Genomic DNA, 7,464 nt, shown 5'->3' on the forward strand with positions numbered 1-7,464 from the left:
AAATAGGAATCCCAGAAAATTTCTTTGTGCTCATGCAAAACCAATACGTAGACCAAGAAACAGTAGTCTGAACAGAACACTGGATGGTATAAAATCATGAAGAGTGTGTTATCAGGGTGTATTCTTTCTCAATAAGTATTTAATTTATGTGATGAGAAAACCATTTGAGAAGCCAGACTATATACAGAACAATGTGACATCAGCATAGGAGGAAGATTTACCAACAACTTACATTATGTAGATGGCACAACATTGCTTGCAGAAAGTGAAGATGACTTGAAGTATTTGATAAGAAGACCAAAAGCTATAGCCTTCAGTATAAGCTACATTTTAACATCAAGAAAACAAAAATTCTCACCACTGGAGCATAGGCATGGTAATGAGAGTTGGAGAAAATTTTGAGTTTGCCAATGATTTAATTTCACTTGGATCCACAATGTATACACATGGTAGCAGTAGACCAGATAACAAAATATGTGCTGCATTGGGGAAATCTGCTGTCAAGAATCTCTCTAGAATGTTAAAAAACTCCCAAACTCAAGGATTTCTATTTAATGGCTAAGGTATGCCTGATGCAAGCCATGGCATTTTCAACTATTTCCTATGCTTATGAAAGTTGTATAATGAATAAGGATGACAGTACCTTTGAGTTGTGGTACTGGAGAAGAGGTGTTGTTGTTGTTGTTATGTGCCTTTAAATCACCTGCAACTCATAGCAGCCCTATAAACAGTAGCTTTGAATTCTACTTGATCCTGAGCCAATCTTACTGTCTCTGACAAAACTGCTTTCATTACCCCATTCACTGTGTCAACCCATCAGATTCCGGGTCTTCCTCTCCTGTGCTGAGCCTCCACCCTTCCAAGCATGACATCCTTCTCTAGGAACTGGTCTCTCCTGGCAACATGCCTAAAGTATGTGAGATAGATTTTCCAAATCTTTGCATCTTAGGAGCAACCTGACTTCAGGCTCTCCAGGACAGACTTATTTATTTTCTTGGCAGTCCACGGTATGCTCAATACTCTTCTTCAGAACCACAACTCAAAGGTATTAATTCTTCTGTCAGCCTTCATCATTATGCAGCTTTCTGATGCATAGCAAGTAATTGCAAAGACTAAGGTGTACCTTAGTCTCTAGATTGACATTCTTGCTCTTTTAGTATTCTGGAGAGGTCCTTGACAGCAGACTTTTCCATAACAACTCGTCTTTTGATTTCCTGACTGATGATGCCAAAAATTTTGATTGTGAAATATGGGCAAGATGAAATTGTTAACAATCCCAACATCTTCTTCTTTCATGATGCTGCTAGTTGGCCCAATGGTGAGAATATTTGTTTTCTTGACATTGAGATTCAATAAGTCTGTAGTCCTTGACCTTCTGCAGCAAATGCAGGTCCTACTCAGGTTTGTTCTGCAAGAAAGTTGTGCAATTTGCATAATGCAGGTTGTTGATGAGACTTCCTCTAATCCTGATGCCACAGTCCTCCTCATAAAGTCCAGCCTCTCTAATGATCTGTTCTGCATATCGATTGAAAACATGTGGAGAAAGGACATATCCCTGATGTACTTCAAACTGCTCTGAAGGAATTGGGGGGAAAAAAGGCCCCAGAAAGTGATAGAATATGAACTGACATATTCCAATAAACAGATGAAACCTTGGACATGCTCACCTGTACCAAGAAATCTGAAGGACGCCCCCCTGGCCAACTGATTTTCAAGAGATCCGTACTTATTCCCTTTCCCAAAAATCAGAAACCAATAGAGAGCGGAAATTATGGAACAAGATAATTAATACTACAGGCAAGCAAAATCCTGCTACAAATGATCCATAAATGACTGAAACTCAGTCCCATGTCTCTAAAATTCACTCATCACTGTTATCCTCATAATTATTTTCATTGTCCCTCTCCCTCTATCAGAACTCAAAACTTAGGCCCTTTCATGTCTTATTTAAAATATGCTATATCCTAACACATTTTCCTGACCTGTGTTTTGCTAACCCACTTCTGAGCCCCGTGTAGCCATCTTCTCTTGAACCTCTTGTTACTGCTCTGACAGAAAAATGTACTTTCTTCTTTATTTTACCAGGCAATAAATATTCTCTTTGATGACAAAAGACTTGAATCTCAATCACATGCTTTACAAAAAAATTCTTAAAAGAAAAGAAGTTCGGTTCTCAAAGAAGCCACACCACATCTCTTACATGAGATTCTAGTATATTTACACCCACAGCACTGTTTAGTTCTTTCTTTTATTAGTATTTGTACAAACGCTAATATTAATGATGACTAGATCCATTATGTACATTTCCCAGGTTTTTCTATACTGGAAGCCAGACTTAGATCTGATGTATTATAAGGACACTATTTGTTCAGTGGTTTGTGAACTCCACGTTTCTTCTTGAGTAAAGTGCTTAATCCTTCCTAAAACTGTTGGTGACAGGCTTCAGAATGGCTTTTAATAATCCAAATTTAATTAGAAACACTAGATGCTAAAATGTGGTTCTTTCAGTGAGAGCAGCTCTGTCCCATTCTTTGTGCCACCAGATGCAAACTCTCTTTAGCCCCCAGCCCCCTTCTTTGCCCGTTCCTCTCTAGGAGCCATTAAATGAAGAGGCTGAATTCCCAGAGATTTTATTTCTCGTGGTAACATGTGCCTATGAGCATTTACACAGACATCCAATTACCAGAGAAGTCTAATAAGCCAATAACTGCCAGAGGCATTCATTTGGGAGGGACTTTTGGAAAGTCCTTTCAAAGCGCCTTCTGTATGTCACCTGCCTAGACATGGAATGCTGAACCCACACAATTCCCCCAAAGAGAGTAAACATGGGGGTTTCCTTGACGATGGCTTTTCCCAGAGTTTGAATACTTATTCTCTTCCTACTCTCTTCTAGACAGACAAATTGCCAGAGTGTTATAGAGGGTTAGTTTCTTGGGTATCTAAGAAGAAGAAGAAAAAAAAATCTTTCCCAGACTATTATTGTGGGAAAGTAGTAGAAACAATATTTTCCGAACTTTGCTTAAATTTCTGTCACCTAGAATGCAATTATATTGTAGCAAATATCCTTAGGGCAGGGGAAATTCACATTTTATTTGGAAGTTAGCCATGGATATATTTCTTCCTTAAAAAAAATTTTGTTTAAATTTTTTTCCATAATTCTTTTGAAGAAAGATTTGTAATGTTTATTAGTTTATCCTCTGCTTCCCAGCATACCATCCTAAATGGTAGACTTTTTTCTTTGATATGTAAACTTCAGTTGGTTTACTGCAAATCAATGTTATTGGTTATGAGGTGTGGTCTCATAAAACTTTCCCAGAGTCTAGGAGCCCAATTTGTGGGGATTTCAGTGCCTTTTAAGTATAACAGGGCTGTTTCTATCCATATTTGTGCCAGCTGTTCTTCTAGCTCCAGTCTACTCTTCAAAATGTAAGGCTTGCGTATCAAAATCCTAGTCTAACTGAATTAAAGAAATTGTTCCACAAGCTATGCAGTGCTTGTTTACAAAGTCCAAATTGGAGAAGAAAACAACAACAAAACAACTTCACATAAAAAGGACTAATAATTAATAAAAGGGATTTGGGGAGAAAAAAGTTTTAAAAGGTAATTTCAAAGATCATTGTTGAAAACGCCAAAATTTCATGCTATACAATTCCTAAAACAATGTTTACAGCAGTGACAGAAAGCTTAGATAAGAATTTAAGACCTGGGTAAGAGACTTAAGGAATGAAAGATTTAAAAATAATTCTAATAACAACCAATGTGAATTTCTCATCCACAAAGAACTAATTTCAACCAACAAATGTATAGAGCTTGTTGTTGTTGTTGTTATGTACCATTGAGTTAATTGCAACTCCTAGCGACCCTATGAACAATGGATCTGAATCATGCCCTCTCCCTGGCATCTTCACTACCTCAGTCACACGTGGGCTCATTGTTACAGTCACTCTGTCAATCCACGTTGATACGGTTTGTCAATTATCTTGATGATTAGTGACTGAATGCACAAATAGAGAATGAGGAAGAACCGCTAGTTGGAAATTACAGACTTAGTGACAGAAAGGAGGCTGGAGATCAAATGAATGAATGTGAGTTTTGTATTGTCATTTATCTATTCATCACAAATATATTTTTTAAAAAAAAACATAAATGGTGACCATCTCCATGGACTTCCCCTGATGGACTACAATATGAAAGAGTGCTGTTTAAATATGAGGGTGACTAGACAATGGATTGTTATCTGGAAATATCGGCCTTTGCATGACAAGGCAATTCAGGAAGATGCAGTGAGGCTGGTGGTGACAAGTGAGGAGGTGAAGGTGGAAGATGTGTGAAAGGTGATGTAAACCCTCTGAGTGGCTGCTGTGGGCTTCCTGGGCTTCCCTGGGCTTGGTTTTCACTGTGTACAAAGCCAGATTTCCAGTGCTCAAGGCAATGAGTTCAGGTAGATTCATTTTGACTTTTCTAGGCTGCCAGCTTAATGAGACCAGTCTTTCTGGTATGTTTGCTTTCTCCTCTGAAGAGGCAAGGTTCACTTTCTATTCATCAACCCTGTAATAGAAACCGGTTCTCAAGGAAGGAAAAATAAGCAAAACTGAGACAAACATCTTACTTTGTAAGCGATAGGTTAAACATTAAAGGTTATGTAAGAGGTGTCACTCCCGAAAGCAAATAAAAGTCCCAAGAGCATTTAAAATCTGGGTATTTGATGGATATAAGATTGGTAAATATTTTGTACCACATTCTCAACTTTCTGATTTCTTATTTGCTCATATTTGTGTATCCATATAACTAAAGAAATAATAGTATCAAATAAGAGGAGAAATATGGTATCAGGATTGGAGGAAGATTCATCAACAATCTGCATTATGCAAATGACAAAACACTGCTTACTGAAACTGAGGAGGACTTGAAGTGCTTGCTGCAGAAGGTCAAGGAATGCAGCCTTCAATTTGGATTGAGGCTCAATATCAAGAAAACAGAGATTTTTGCCACTGGGCCAATTGGCAGCATCATGATGGTGGAAAGATTGAGATTGTTAACAGTTTTAGTTTGCTTGGCTCCACAATCAACACTATTGGCAACAGCAGCCAGGACATGAAAAGACATATTGGGATGGGAATGTCTGCTATTAGGGACCTCTTCAAACTACTACAGAGCAATGACGTCACTCTGAAAAACTAAGGTATGCCTGATACAGGCCACGGTCTTTGCAATCACTTACTGTGTAACAGAGAGCTGGACAATGGCTAGGGATGATAGGAGAATTGATGCCTTGAGCTTTGGTGTTGGAGAAGAGTATTGAATATACCATGAACTGCTAAGAAAAATGAATAGATTCATCCTGTTGTTGTTATGTGCCGTAGAGTCATTTGTGACTCATAGCAACCCTATGTACAATAGCCCTAAACCCTCCTCTATCCTGTGCCAATCGCATGGCCCCTGAAACATCCGTCCTGATTAAACCAGTCACTGAATCAATCCACCTCATAGAGGGTCTTCCCCACCTGCGCTGTCCCTCCACCTTACCAAGCATGATGTCTCTCTCCAAGGACCTGTCTCTCCTTACAACATGTGCAAAATATGTCAGACGAAGCCCCAGAATCCTTGCCTCCAAGGAGTAGCCTGGTTTAACCCTCTCTAGGATGAATCTGCTTGTTTTCTTGGCAGTCCAGGGTACATTCAATACTTTTCTCCAGCACCACAGCTCAAAGACATCAATTATATTTCTATCCTCCCTAGTCATTGTCCAACTCTCTGATGCATAACAAGTGATTGAAAAGACCGTGGCCTGTATCAGGCGCACCTTAGTCTCCAGAGAGACACCGTTGTTCTCGAGTACTTTAGAGAGGTCCCTAACAGCAGACTTTCCCATCACAATATTTATTTTTAATTTCTTGGCTGCTGGTGCCAAAACTGTTGACCGTGGAGCCGAGCAAACTGAAGCTGTGAACAATCTCAATCTCTTGGCCATCCATCCTGATGCTACCAATTGGTCCAGTGGTGAGAATCTTTGTCTTCTTGACATTGAGCCTCAGTCCATACTGAAGGCTGCAGTCCTTGACCCTTCGCAGCAAGTGCATGAGGTCCTCCTCAGTTTCAGCAAGCGGGGTTGTGTCATCTGCATAATGCACATTGTTAATAGATCTCCCACCAATCCTGACGCCACACTTCTCCTCATAGAGCCCAGCCTCTCGGATAATCTGCTCTGCATACAGGTTGAAAGGCTATGGAGATAGGACACATCCCTGGGGTACACCCTTCCCAATTTTGAACCATGCAGTGTTACCCTGCTCTGTTCTGATGACTGCCTCTTGGTCCAAGTATAGGTTTCGCATTAGCATGACTAAATGTTCTGGGATTCCCATTCTTCTCAGAGTCAGCCACAGTTTGTTATGATCCACACACTCAAACGCCTTTGCATAGTCAATGAAACACAGATAGACATTCTTCTGGTATTCTCTGCTTTCAGCCAAGATCCATCTAACATCAGCTACAATATCCCTAGTACCACGACCCCTTCTAAACCCAGCCTGGACTTCTGGCAGTTCTCTGCTGATGTGCTGTTCCAGTTGTTTTTGAATAATCTTCAGTATAATCTTGCTTGCATGTGAAATCAATGATATTGTTCTGTAGTTTCTGTACTCAGTTGGGTCACCTTTCTTTGAAATGGGAACAAATATAGATCTCTTCTAGTCAGTTGGCCAAGTGGTTGTTCTCCAGATTTCTTGGCACAGCTTGGTGAGCACTTCTAGGACAGCATCTGTTAGCTGAAATATGTCAATGGTATACCATCATCTTAGAGAGGTTAAACCAGGCTGCTCCTTGGAGACAGGGATTCTGAAGCTTCGTCTGACATACTTTGGACATATTGCAAGGAGGGATCGTCCTTGGAGAGAGACATCATGCTTGGGAGGATGGAAGGACAGTGCAGGAGAGTAAGACACTCTATTAGATGGATTGAGTCTGTGACTGGTTAATCAGGATAGGTGTGTCAGAGACAGTAGAATTGGCACAGAATAGAGCAGGATTTAGGGCTGTTGCACTAAGGGTCTCTATGAGTCACAGGTGACTCAACACCACACAATAATGACGATGACAACAACAACAACAAAGTAGCATAAATAGCCAGGAAATCAAAAGACGAACTGCATTGGGAAAATCTGCTGTCAAGGAACTCTCTAGAGTACTGAAGAACAATAATGTCAATCTAGGGACTAAGGTGTACCTGACCAGGCCATGGTTTTTGCAGTTTCTTGCTATGCATCAGAGATCTGGGCAATGACTAAGGACAACAGAAGAGAAATTGATGCCTTTGAGAAAAGAATATTGAATATACCATAGACTGCTAGGAGAATAAACAGGCTTATCGAGGAATTGGCAGATACAGAATAATTTAATGAAATAACATTTGAGCAAGAGCCTATGGTGATGAAGGAAGAAGTTCAAGCTGCTTTGAAGGAAATA

Source organism: Elephantulus edwardii, unplaced genomic scaffold (genome assembly GCF_000299155.1).
Source record: "Elephantulus edwardii isolate Elephantulus edwardi_28Jun2011 unplaced genomic scaffold, EleEdw1.0 scaffold00158, whole genome shotgun sequence".
Taxonomy (NCBI): Eukaryota; Metazoa; Chordata; class Mammalia; order Macroscelidea; family Macroscelididae; genus Elephantulus; species Elephantulus edwardii.